Consider the following 15,150-nt stretch of genomic DNA (forward strand, 5'->3'; position numbering starts at 1 on the left):
GCAGAATGTCAACTATCTAGTCTTGATAATTTAGAAGACCAAAACCGCTCATGCAACCTCTTGAAGTTGTAGTTTATGCATCAACGTTTTTTTTGTTTTTTGTTTTTTTTTTGTTTTTGTTTTTGTTTTGTTTTGTTTTTTTTATGCATCAAATCATGTATATAGTGAAACATTTGTGATCTCAAAGTTTGAATTGTTTCAATGACATCACACAAACTGCATAAAAGAGGCATAAAATTAATTAGAAACAATTAAAAGGTTAAAGTGTTCATTTTCATCATTAAAAGGTAGATCTTCAGATGTCTAATCAAACATTAGTTTATCATTCAAAGAAAGATTCATACAAAGCCTCTACATCATTTGGTCTCTACATCATTCAAATATCAATCATCTAGATGCTATCAAACATCCCTTAAGTCACAAATAAATTGAACTCTTCAATCTTTGCATTATTTGAAAGCATCATCAATATCGGTAAAGCAAGATCTTAATTCCTCTTTTCTCCCATACAAAGGCACATATATTTTAAAAATAATGAGATTTCATAATGTTATTCACATTTAAAAAGGTTATGATATGCATCAAACTTTGTTGCTCTACAAAAGTCAGGAAGCTATTGAAAATATGTTTCAAGTTTTAGTACGATACATCTTTTGCAAGTTAGAAACAAAAAATAGCAATATACATTCTTTATCATACTATACTTACCCAATTTTTTTTTTCTTTTACTGCATTATGCTTACTTTAAAATTTTGAAAAAATTATAAAATTAAATTATAAACTTTTTTCAATGTACAAAGCTCTTTTTTACATATGCCTTATCTATTTACATAACCATGATAATATTTCTAACCAGAATAGGCATACGCAATGGTTGACACAAGCTTTCTAGGGCCACTTGGATAAGTCTAATAACCATCATTTCCAGTATAACTTCTAAATTGATCAGCAAATTGTAGATCTCAAAAGTCGTTGTGGAACTCTGACGTAGTCCGTTACGTGTCATAAGAGAAGTGATATATTCCTGGCCGGGCCCGACACTATAAGTCAACACAAAATCTTCTAGGGGCCCAAAGATATCTCTTTTTCCATTAGGGTAAAAGGAACATATAAACTTTAACTTATATGCTTGTACTATTTATTCATCAAATCACGCACAACAATATGTTTTATAACATCAAGTTATGGATGCGTTTACGTATCATCAATGCACAACTAACTTGTAAACCACAACTCATATATCTCCGTTTTAAGACTATAAGATATTATCGTCTCAGAATTACTCATGATAAATTCCATGAAGTAATTCGCCAAGTGTGGGTTAATCCAATAGTTAAATTCTCCATTTCAAAGTACTCATGAATATTGTAGCAAAGCTATTGCTATGTCTGAATGAAACAGAATAATAAACAATTCAAAAAAGACAGTAAACAATATTCATAAATAATTCTCCATTACTTAATCATGAAAAGTCAATTACATTTACTTTGTCACAAGTTTCTAAATAACCGTCTAACTACTAAAACTAATATCCTTTGTAAGGGGATCCGCGGGATTCTATTATGATGATACCCTCTTCACGACGAGGTGACCTTCTTCTACTCTATGTCTGATGAAATGGTTTTTCTTGTCGATATGTCTTGATCTGCCATAATCTCTTGGTACCTTTGTTAAGGAAACTCTTCCTTCATTATCACATAAAATCTCCATTGGCTCCTTGATGGCTTGAACAACTCCAAGGTTTTTGATGAAGTTCTTCAACAAAATAGCCTCCTTTGATGCTTTGCTCACTGCTATGTACTCCGATTCACAGGTAGAATCAGCCACCATCTCATGTTTGGAACTTTTCCAAGTTACCGCTCCTCCATTTAGGGTAAACACCCAGCCAGATTAAGAACGAAATTTGTCTCTGTCCATTTGAAAACTAGCATCACTATACACAATTACTCTCAAGTTATCACCGCCACCAAGGATAAGGACCCAATCCTTAGGTCTTCGTAGATACTTGAGAATATTCTTAACTGATTTCCAATGATCTTTCCCCGGATTTCCCTAATAATGACTAACCATGCTCAAAAGAAAAGTCACACCATGGCGAGTACTTTTCATAGCATACATGATAGATCTAAAAGCGGAAGCATATGAAACTTTACTCATTTTTGCTATCCCTGCATTGGTACTGAGGCTCTGAGTGTTACTCAGTTTGGTATTACTCTATATAGGCAGTTCTCTTTTCTTGGAATTTTCCATACTAAAGCGTTTTAAGACCTTTTCCAAGTATGTACTTTGACTAAGTCCAATTATCATTTACTCTTGTCTCTTAAAATCCTTATCCCTAGAATATAAGAAGCCTCTCCCATATCCTTCATAGCGAAACACTTTCTAATCGAAGACTCAACCTCTTGCAAAGTTGGAACCTCATTTCTTATAAGAAGTATGTCATCAAAATACAATACTAGAATGGTAACTTTACTCCCACTAGCTTTGACATATACACAAGATTCAACTTCACTTCTAGAGAAGCCAAACCCTTTGACCTTCTAGTCAAAGCAAAGATTCCATCTATGAGAAGCTTTTTCAATCCATATATTGATTTCTCAACCTTACACACTTTATTCGGATACTTTGCATCTACAAAACCTTATGGGTGACTTATATAAGCATCTTCACTCAATTTCCCATTAAGGAAAGCGGTTTTGACATCCAACTGCCAAATTTCATAGTCATGAAAAATAACTATGGCTAGCATTACCCTAACAGATTTAATCTTAGCTACTAGTGAGAAGGTTTCATCATAGTCAACCCCTGGGGTTTAAGTAAAGACCTTCGCAACCAGTCGAGGCTTGAAAGTGTGTACCTTTCCATCCATGTCGGTCTTCTTCTTGAAGATCCATTTGCACCCAACTGTCTTAAGACCTGGTACATTGTCAACCAAATTCCAAACCTGATAGTCATATATAAACTTGATCTCGATGTCCATTGCTTCTTTCCACTTGGCTAACTCAGGGTCTGCCATTGCTTCCTTGTAGTTAGTTGGTTCATCTAAATTTACCAGTGTATTATCACTGATAAATGTGTTACCGTCTATAGTGATATGAAAACCATATAAATCAGGTTGCATTCTAATTATAGTGGAACGCCTAAAAGGTAATGATTCGTCAATCGGTTCAACTTGAATTTCTTCCTCAGGTTCAGCGCAAGTGTCTTCAGAGGTTCCTTCATCGTTTGACTCTTGAATTTATTCAAGATCAATTGTACTCCCACTGTCCTCTTTGCATACGACTCTCTCGCGAAAGACTCCCCTTCATGCTACAAAGACCACATTCTCACTAGGTCTGTAGAACAAATACCAAAAGACTTTTGTGGGTAAATGATGAAAATACATCTCTCACATAGAGGTTCAAGCTTGTCGTGATTCTCTCATCTAATGAAAGTTTCACAACCCCAAACCTTGATATGTTCTAACGAGGGGACCTTCCCTGTCCACATCTCGTGAGGCGCTTTGGCAACCTTCTTTGTTGGGAGAAGATGAAAAATGTGGGTTGCAATCTCTAAGGCATACCCCCATAATGAGATTGGAAGTGAAGCTTGACTCATCATGGAGCGAACCATGTCCAACAAGGTTTGAATACGCCTCTAAGCCACACCATTAAGTTTTGGTGTCCTAGGAGGTGTCAATTGTTAAACTATTCCACCTTCCTTGAGGTAGTCGTGGAACTCAATATTAAGATACTCACCGCCTCTATCGGATCTAAGCATCTTTATCTTCCCGCCCAATTGATTCTTGACTTCATGTTTAAACTCTTTGAACTTTTCAAAGGTTTCTGACTTATGCTTAATTAAGTATATATAGCCATATCTGCTATAATCATTAGTAAAAGTCACTTAGAATCGATTTGCATCTGTTGTGGTGGATCTGAAAGGCCCACACACATCTGTGTGTATAAGATCCAAAAAAAACTTCACCTCATTCACCAGAACCAGTGAAAGGTGATTTTGTCATTTTTCCTAGTAAACAAGATTGGCATGTATCATCTGATCTTAAGTCAAATGATTCCAACAGTCCACCCTTTTGTAGTTGGGTGATGCGTTTCTTGTTAACTTGTCCAAAACGAAAATGCCACACGAATGCTTTGTCTATACCATTAGACGAATCAATTTGAAAAACACTATTACCTAAATTGTCTACAATCATCACAATTTCATACACACCATCACAAGGTAAAGGTTCAAAATAAAAAACACCATATTTAAACGCAGAAATAGAACCATTCTCATCATTAAAAGAATATCTAAAACCCTGTTTACACAATGCATGAAAATAAATGATGTTTCGAGTCATCTCTGACGAGTAACAAGAATTTATTAAATCTAAACCTAACCCACTACTAAGCACTAAGCATAAACTCTAATCTTGGTGACAGATGAAGATCGCCTATTACCCATGATCAAGTTCATCATTTCATGCTCCACATCCTCACTTCTTTTTAGCCCATGCAAATCAGAACAAATGTGAAATCCACATCCTGTATCTAGGACCCATGAACGGGAATATGATGGAATTGTAGATGAGATAGTGTAAATACCTATTGAGGTTGGCTTCACCTTTCCATCCTTGATGCCCTGCAAGTATTTTGGGAAACTTTGTTTCCAATGCCCCTTGTGGTCTCTTTGGGATCAGAAACAGGGGGAGCATCAGAAGTGGATTTTCCTTTGGGTCCAGTGCTTGACGACCCGACTTTGGACCTTCCCTTCCAGTTTTGTTTAGGTGGACCTTTCCTCTTCTTCCCCTTCCCTTGACCAATGGCTAGAATAGGAGCACCAATATGGGTAAAGGCAACACTTTTTCCCTTCATTTCTGCTCCAGCTGTTTGCAGGAGGTTGTTCAATTGAGAAAAAGTAGTTTCATTGTTGTTCAAATAATAGGTCAATATGAACTGATCATAACAACTTGGCAGAGAGTTCAACACTATGTTGATTGCCAACTCTTCATCAAAATTCACATTGAGCTTGATTAGCCTATCCATGTATCGTCGTATTCCCTTCATTTTTGTAGGCGACCATTTCTTCAGGAGTTGCCTTCTCTTTGTCAATTTCATCCAATGGTTTCTCAAGGACATATTCCGTGTCCTCAAAATGAATGGAAATTTTAATGTTGTACCTCCAATCATTATAGTTGGTGCCATCCAATTCCACCTTAGAGCAGATGTTCAACAAAGAGAAGTTGTTGTTGTTGTTGGAGGAAGAGGAACCAGAAGCATTAGTTCGACTAGATATCTGAAACATAAGAAAGATAGTTTTAGTTGGATATGAATAATCCTCAATATAACACCAAAAACGAATTATCAAGGTTAGGATCCAACTAAATAACTCACAACTTAGAAAATGGATGTCGTAATCTAATAGTAAATTATATAAAGGTGGGTAAATGACTATTTACCAATTTGACCATCGAAAAACGAAATTTGAACGAATTAGGTTTTTAAATGAAGTTCATAGATCTTTTGAGATTCATTGAAAATTTTCAAAGACATGTTTAATCTCGGTTATGCTCTTCCATTTGTGACTGGGATACCGAATATCACAAACAAGATGTGAATAATCATTCAAATTAGCATGGTACTCTCGATGTCATTTATCATCTCATTTTAATGTGTCGGTTAGCCACACACGCTCCATTAATTAATCATAATTTTAGAGACACCCAGTGCAACTCTTTATTTGTCTCTATTAGTGTGCCGGTTAACCACATGCACTCCATTAACGACTTATAAAGTGCAATGTGCAATTTCATATGTTAGCATACAAATTCATATTTTTCCTAAAGTAACTAAGATTAGAAATTTAAAAAACTTTTAGATATTTTATAATTCATTATACTTATTAATCAGAATTAATTTTATCCTATCAAATCCGTTCGGCTAACAACCGTCGACCAATCAAGGAAGCAGTGGGTGAGAGTGGACACCAATTCAACATCCATTTTATAGGCAGTTTCCTTAAACCCCCTTATAGACCGGCTTTGTGAATGAGACATACTAGCACTTCGACTAACTTAGTCTTATACATATAGTAATTATTAAAAAATTAATTTTTACATATAATATAAGGTGTATTTTAAACTTTTCAAAATATTAAGTTCAAATATTAATTTTTAAAATTAAAGAAAACTTAATTTAAATTTAAAATTTAAACCAAATGATTTGATAATTATCTATTAATTAAATATTCAATTAATTTTATTAAATCAATTTAGGATTATCCAATTAAATTAATCAAGATAATTTAATCCTAATCCTTCCCCTAAATTTCGAAAATATGGGTAGAGATATATCCAATTTTATAATTATCATATTTAACCAAATAAACTAATAATTACAAAAAATAAGAAAATCCTATCAATACCTATCAATTTTCGAAATTAGTGACTTGGGCAGGAAGGTAATGATTGAAATCCTTACCTTATTTTTGAAATCTTGAGAGGCAAGAAACCCCCTCCAAAATCGAAACTTGTAGCGAAATGAAAAGGGTTTCAACCCTTTCCTAAATTTCGAAACTTAGGGCCTAAGCAACCCTAATTTCGAAAATCCTAGTGCAAAGGGTTTAGTTTCCATTAACCCTAATTGATCAATTCAACTATTGCAAACAAGTCAAGGCTCTGATACTACTGATGAGTTTTATGAAAGACAAATAAAATCGTATGTGTGCAAAGATCCTTGTGTTGTGGAAGCCTTGAAAGCAAACAACACAAATGACGTGCCTCTAATGGTTCACACCCAACACTAGCAAGAGGATGAAGATTGAGATAGGAGATGGGAGATTAGAATTTCGGCTATCTCTTCAAAGGAACAAGTGACTGAAATCCCTAGGGTGAGGTCCCTTTTATAGTGCAACAAAGATGTCTGGATAACTCTAATTTAAATATAATAATAATATTTCAAATTTGATAATTATCCAACTTCGTCTTAATCCATATAGGATATTCTAGAAAGCCTAAAATATTCAACAAAAACCGTCCATGCCTTCGATACGATGGTTTTGGGGTCTTTTGCTAAACTATTGCACAATTGTACTTTAGACCCTACACTTTTAATTAATTCTATTAATCCCAATATTAATTTCAATGAATTTTTGATTAAATATTAATTAAATATTACTATTTCTAATTAATATATTATTCTTATAATATATATTAACAAATTATTTATTTCAATTTATTAATCAAATAATAAAGAATGTTGTAAAAATCATTCGACGTTAGCTAGTCGGTGGACTAGGGTTAAGAGATTAATCGGAGGATTAATCGGTGACCATTAATTGCTAATTTGTTGAATTTAAAAAAATTGAATTTGACTAATATGTTATAAAAGTTCATAAATACCACTAATATGATAACAAAATAGGTTAATATGATTAATACAACACTAATCATATCTTAAATAGTTTCTATTGCGATATAACTTTCTCAAAATGTTAAAATTTTATCGGGTTCTACTGTTACACTTATTGTGTATGCAAGGATTAATCGTTAGGCGCCTTCTAAGCTGTTGAGTAGCGCCTATGGATTAATCGGGACCTAGTCAGGATTTTTGCAACACTGATAATAAAGCAACATCTCTCTCCAAAAGTCATGATGTCCGGTTGCTAGTTTTGAAGGCAACCAAAAAGCGTTGTGCTGCTATTAATTCAAGTGTATATACTAATTATAGTTATAAGCTTAGACATCTAATCTACTTGGAGGTGGGCCCCACAATTTTTACTACTAAATAGCCCTCCAAAAATCATACTTTTACTAAAAATCCCCTCTTTGGCACCCACTTTTACATTAAATACTCTCATGGACGTTTTTTTTTACTTCTAAAACCTAAAAATACATTAATTTTCAGAATTTTATAATTTTTCGTATTTTCTAGACCCGGTTAGATTTGGTTGTAGATCCGTCTCCCTTTACCGTCACATAATTTTTTTCTCATATTTATAGAACTTGGTTGCGTTCTAAAAACCGGGATATATAAACCTATAGCTAAAATCCCGGTTGTTGCAAGAGAAACCGAGGTCCATGCGTCTTATTGTGTGTAGTTTTACTTTAGTGAGTGATAGCCCATTGTGTAGTATAGTAGTGATTAATGAGTGTAACAAATTAACATAGTGTGCACAACTTTCGATTCAATGTTTGCACACACCTAAAGAACAATGATCTTTAGAAGCAAAACAACAACGCGTTTTATGACATAAATTCAGATCCCAATCCTTACTTTGTGCATGGTATAGTACTTTTGACATAAAAAGGCCTATATCTTACTACGTAACCACTAAAAATAAAAGGGCCATGCATTAATTATTCCCTTCAAAGTTATATGGCAGTAGATCCAATCAGCTTGGTTAGTCCAAAAGTGATGGCCATAGCCATCAACCCTCCAATCAAAACCCTAAAACAAGACTTCACCACAGGAGTGCCTCCAAGTATAGAACCAGCCCATCCGAAGACCACCAGTGCCATGCTCACTGCGGCTACCACCACCCCCAGCCTCACCTTATGGTCCACTATGAAAGATGCAGCCAGCAAAGGAATAATCGCTCCTAAAGAAAATGCAAGAGCTGATGCTACAGCTGCCTGAATAGGATTCGGCAGCTGTTCTTTTTCTTTTTCTTGTTGATTTCTCTTAATTTGAGCCACTTCTACATCTAGCTGAGAGTATACTGAAACAAATTCCCCTATTGCCATACTGCATGCACCTGCAACTAGCCCGGCAAAGCCAGAAAGAATCATGGCTTTGACGTCTTTTTTCACAGCTCCGACACCTATCATTAGAGATGCAACAGAAACCAAACCATCATTGGCTCCCAAGACAGCTGCACGAAGCCACTGTCCCCTTTGTGAGTAATCGGTTTCTTCCTCGGTAGACATTTGGCATTGTTTAGGATCAGATTTGTCTTTAGGTTTTTGAACACTGACATCATATTGATTAGTGGCCATGAAGGTGAAAGAAGAAAAAATATATGTATTACAAAAGATTATTGAAGATTTAAGAGATCGAAATAAAACTGGCTTGTAGAAGAAGAGTTTCCCGTAGAGGATATTTATAGATGGGAAGGACCATCGAAATTAACTTGAAACCACAAAACAACTAACCAAACTTTAGGTGATGCAATTAAAATAATAAGATAGTATTTAAAGCACATGCAAGCCTTAATTTGATGGTGTGACTTGAACTTAAAGAAAACTAATTATGGTTGTCTTATTGATCGCCTTTCTATTGTTTATGCTTAATATTACTATTATTTAATATTACTATTAAAACATAGAATTAATTTTTAGATGAAACAACTATTCATCTATAGTAGCAGAAATTTTTTGTAGCATGCTACAACGTCAATTTTCATGTGTTATGTTGTTCATTATTAAGAAAAACTATGTATCAATAAACGATCGAAAGAAGTTGCGTGCAAAGGAAAGTAGAACTCCTAATTAAGAAAGTAGTGGGTTGTGTAGGATACCACTAGTAAAAAATCAGGAGTGATTTGGTGGATTTTCAATGAGTATATAAAATTCAAAGGAGTGTGTACTCCACACTAAAGTTGCAAATATCAATAGTTATATAATCTGTGGATCGTGGAATCCACACTAAGGCCATCACCACTTCCATAAACAACGCAATGTCCTTTAATTTCTTATTTCTAGTGGGATAGAATAGTCATTATATATGTTTTTGTATATCTTCAAGACGCCAGTCAGGGATATTAATTCTAATCTAATTGCTAGAGCTCGGCACAATAAAGAAGTATTACCTAATTTTCTAAGTACATGACTCTCTCACCATGATCCAGAAAGTGCAACCGGATCTTGGCGTGTTCGTTCAAATACCTGGGTATTGAAAAAATCGTAGACTAGTAGAAAAAAAGAAAACAAATTAAGGTTTTTTTTTTTTTTTTTTTGAAACGTTAAACGAATTAAGTGGAAACATACTCATAATATTTCAACGAATATCTTAGGTTCGAGCTCTTTTACAGGGCAAACTCAACCCCAAACGAATTTTCAGGGAAAAATTCCTCATACTTAGCACCACAAAGGCAAGGGCGGAGCTTTATTTTCAGGGAAAAAAATTTCAATGTGTATTGTATATGTGTATGTATGAGTTTATTTTATATGATTATGTGTTCATTGTATGTATAGTTTTTGATATGCAATCTATAATGTATGTGTTGTAATGTATACATACGTGTATTTTTATATATTATGTATATATATAATGGATGTATATGTGTATTTTTATGCAATCAAGAATGTATGTGTGTATAACGTTATATGTGTATTTGTATATATTGTTTGTTTGTGTATATGTGCATATATGATGAATATATATGTTTATTTATATGTGAACAAGAATGCATGTGTGTATAATGTTATGATTTACTTAGGCAAGCCTCAAAATTACAATGCTAAAATTAAAAAAAAAAATAGGATTTTATAAATTCATTTAAAAAAAGTTGGATGCCATTCCTTAATGTCATGTAAAGTATAATGCTATAATTGAAAAAGAAATAAAAAAAATTGAGATTATATAATTCACAATGCTATTTAAAGTACACTGCTATAATTTAAAAAGTTAGGAGGCTATATATAACATCCTAACATTTTTAATTATAACATTGTACATTAAATGACATTTTCAATTACATCATCCTACTTTTTTTTTTGTTTTTTAATTATAAAATTATACTTTACATGAAATTATGAATTATAATTTATAATGTCATTTAATAATCAATGTTATAACATAAAAAAGTACAAAAAAGTAGGATGATGTAATTTGCAATGTCATTTAAAATACAACGCTTTAATTGAAAAAAAAAGTAGGATCCTATATATAGCATCCTATTTTTTAAAATTATAACATTGTACTTAAAATGACATAGCAAATTATAGCATCCTCCTTTTTTTTTTTATAGAAAACTTAAAAAAAAACTAAATACCATAAATAACAAAAGAAATACAAAAATAAGATGTTATAAATAACAAAAATAAAATCTTCCAAATTCTATTTGTTTGTTTCTTCTTTGTAATCATCATCAGCCTAGAAATACGTGCCTGAAATTGATTTTGAAATTAATTTCAGGCAGATTTGGTTTTCATTTTCTCTTTGCTCTATATATACATAGGCATGACGATGGTCGGTGGTGCAGCGTGGACACCTTATTCTTGTAGAAAAGGGTTTCACACACACACACACACACACATATATATATATATATATATATATATATATATATATATATATATATATATATATATATATATATATAGGTTCAGGTTCATTTGAGACCATGCTAATTTTGTGAGACTGTGATAGCAAATCTAAAAATAATATTAAAATACAAAATAAAACGAACATCCAAAAATTCTTTTTTTAATTATTATTTTTGGAAATTTAATTACCTAAAAAAATAAAGAAAAAATTACCGTTTTTTTTTTTTTTGAAAAATACGTGAAATATTCTAATAGAATATTACACTATAAATATTTTAATGTGATTTTTAGAATGTTAGAATATTCTACTATATTTGTTAGATATGTAGAATATTTGTAACAGCCCGGAATTCCAGGTATTGTTATATTTATGATTTTGAGTGTTTTAAGAGGGGACTCGGCGAGTTGGAGCTCAGACTCGCCGAGTAGGATCGCGGATCTGGTCGCGGGTTCGCCACTGGACTCGGCGAGTCCGGTATGGACTCGGCGAGTCCGCGCTGTTTAGCGAAACCCTAACTGTTCAGGTTTGGGACACATATAAGGGGCCTTATGGCCGTCATTGTTCACCCTAGTCCTGTGAGTGAAACCCTAATCCGATTGTAAGCATCTGGAGCAAGGTAGAAGACCATTATTGATCTTGGAAGTGTTATTTTGCAAGAAGGAGGAGGCTTGGTTAAGGGAACAGCAGGAGAAGCCACATTCTGAGGGTTGGGGACACAGAGCAACGTTATTCAGGTAATAATTTCGAGTTAATCCCTTCTATGTTGATGTGTATATGGATTTAGGGTTTATTGAACCCTTTTGTGGCTAGATTGAGTGTTTCCTTAGTCCCCCAAGCGATTGGAATCCTATAATGGGACCCTTGGAAGTCCAGAATGTCCCATGCCTGAGCTTTTTGGGAATCAATGGAGGTTTTGGATTGGAATCCTTATGCCTTAGGTCAAAACGTGAATTATGAGTCATGGGGTGTATTATGAACACCGAAATGAGGACTTTACGTGATGAACCAGTCTAGGAAGGCCAGACCTATGAATGGTCGGAGCAGATCTGACCTTAGAAAGCAGTTTGAGCGGTTGCATGGCATGGACTCGCCGAGTCCGATGAACAGGCTCGGCGAGTAGCTTGAAGATTAACTGGGACTCGCCGAGTTGTTCTTCAGACTCGGCGAGTTGAGTCGGGGTGGCCCCGCGATTCTTCCAGGAGGAACTCGTCGAGTCAGGGGAGATACTCGACGAGTAGAAAGGGAATCTTAGAGAATTGGTGAGGACGTCTAGACTCGCCGAGTCGTCCTAGCACTCGCCGAGTCCGGTCAAGTTGACCGTTGACCGTTGACCGTTGACCAGAGTTGACCTATGTTTGACTTCTTAGGGATAGTCAAACTTAGAAGATAAAAGTGTTAATAAGAGATGTATGGTGTTATAGGGAGATTGTAGCTCGGCGGATCGAGTACGAGTGATTTCGGGATTTGTTAGCTTTCGATATTCACGAGGTGAGTCTTCTCATTATACGTACCCGGAAGGGTTTAACTGTGTGACCGGAAGGTCGGATATGATATGTGATATATATGCTATATGTGATAAGATAATTGTTATGCGTGTTATGTATGTTTATGTGGGCAGGAAGGCATTATGTTATGGGCCGGAAGACGTGTAATCTGGACCGTAAGGTTGGCGTGGGTAGGACCGGAAGGTTTACCCAGCAGGGACGGAAGTCCCCTGAGACTCATGGACCGGAAGGTCAGGGCCTGGAAAGGCGTATGTGCGTAAGTTGTATTTTGGGGAACTCACTAAGCATTTATGCTTACACTTGTTATGTATGTGTTTCAGGTACTAGCGAGGACCGTGGGAAGGCGCCGGCGTGATCTGTACACACTGATAGATGTTTTATGATCTTGGGATTCATATGATTTGTATTTTGACATGACACTTGGAATGTTTATGCCCTGTTTTGAATGAAAACACTTATTTTTGAAATGAAAAATTTGTTTGAAAATTTACGTTGTTACAAATTGGTATCAGAGCCTTGGTTTGAGGGATTCGGGTACACCTTCGGGCGTAACTGAACTCAAACCGAGGATTTGAGGAAAACTTATAAAATAAAGGCATAAACTTTTGTGACTGATTTTGTGGTAAACAAGAAAGAAGCAGTGTGTACGATCAGTCAGCGCCCGAACGGTAAAGATCCCCAAAATACCTTACAATGTTATGTTAAGAGATAAGATATGATGTGAACTGTTATGCATGCTAGAAGACTAGGTATTCATGATAGGACTAGAGTGGCCTGATTTGTGATGCCTTAGTCTAGGGAAGTTTGCCGATATGAGATGCTTTGATAGCGTACAGATAGATAGTGCATATCAAAAGTAGAGTACTCACTATCCGGGGTTTGGGGAGGAAGATTTGGGATGAATGCTGATGCGGTGTGGTCGGTAGTATTGGGCCCGTACTACCGAAGACACCGGGTCAGTGGGAGACCCAAGTAAGAATCCCTGGATATCGGAGACTGAGTAGGGTTGTGTTATCGAGTGCGATTATACTCGATGGAGTCTCTGATAGTTTTATGTCGTATTTCAGAGACATCATGGTTAGACCACGCCACGGAGCGAGTACGAGCGGTGGGAGTGACGAGGAGATTCGTCAGATGATTCATGAGGAGGTGGCTGCCGCGATCCGGGCTGAGATTCCGGAGATGTTTGGGTCTATTAAGACCACCTTGATGGAGACTTTTGATGAGCGATACGCCGCATTGACTGAGGCTGCAGCCGCTGCAGCTACCGCAGCTGTGGCCACTGCCAGGCCACAGGGGGGTGACTCGTTGCTGTTTCGGGAGTTCAGCAACACGAAGCCACCTGAGTTTGATGGGACGCAGGATCCGATTGCTGCGATGAGGTGGATCGCTGATATTGAGGGGTGCTTCTACACTTGTTCATGTCCGGAGCATCTGAGGGTACGGTTCGCTTTGAATCAGCTCCGTCTGGGTGCGAAGGATTGGTGGAAGTTCATGACGGCGAACTTCACTTTGGCAGAGATTTCAGCGGTGACATGGGAGGGGTTTACCTCTATGTTCAGAGACGAGTACGTTCCCCCGGTGGAGAGGGAACGATTGGTTCAGGAGTTCTTGACCCTCAAGCAGGGTACTGATTCGGTTGCGGTGATCACGCGGAAGTTTCATGAGAGGGCGATGTTCTGCCCCGAGCTGGTGTCCACAGAGCAGGCTCGGATGAGCCGGTACTTGGGTGTTTTGAGGAGGGATATCCGGGAGTTTGTGTCAAACTCCACCTATCATACCTTTGCTGAGCTTCAGGCGAATGCCAGGAAGCGCGAGATCGAGTTGGAGACCCAGGCCAGGGAGGAGGCCGAGTCTCAGCGGGTGGACCGGCGGCCGGCTCAGTCTCAGCCGACAGCCAAGCGGGCTAAGTCCGCCGATTTGAGGACGGGAGGTCCGAAGGGCCGCACTTGTGGAAAGTGCGGCAAGGGTCATGAGGGGACATGTCGATCTGGTGCTTGCTACAAGTGTGGCAAGGAGGGGCACATCGCTAGGGATTGCCCCAAAGGGTTTATGGTTTGCTTTCATTGCAACCAGACAGGCCATCGGAAGGCCGAGTGCCCTCAGCTTCTTCAGGGATCTGCACCTACTGCCAGGGCTACTGAGACTCGACCGGTGAAGGCCGAGGCCCCGAGGGCTCGTGGGAGAGCCTTTCAGCTGACAGCGGAGGAGGTCTGCGCTGCGCCCGATGTTGTGGCAGGTATGCTTTATTTCATGTATTTATTTTGATGTCGAGATGTTATGCTTATGTTATGATATGCGTAGGTACTTTCCTTGTGAACTCTGTGCCTGCTTTAGTGTTATTTGACTCAGGTGCGAGTCGGTCTTTTGTATCTTTGGCCTTTAGTCAGCATATC

General features: G+C 36.8%; 1 pseudogene; it reads right to left on the reverse strand.

Annotated features, from left to right (window-relative positions):
* Window positions 1-8,151: 8,151 nt before the first annotated feature.
* Window positions 8,152-9,035, reverse strand: LOC145062003 (vacuolar iron transporter homolog 1 pseudogene; annotated as a pseudogene).
* Window positions 9,036-15,150: the final 6,115 nt, after the last annotated feature.

The sequence above is a fragment of the Lactuca serriola genome, chromosome 7 (assembly GCF_051521515.1).
Source record: "Lactuca serriola cultivar US96UC23 chromosome 7, Lser_US96UC23_V15, whole genome shotgun sequence".
NCBI classification, from domain to species: Eukaryota; Viridiplantae; Streptophyta; class Magnoliopsida; order Asterales; family Asteraceae; genus Lactuca; species Lactuca serriola.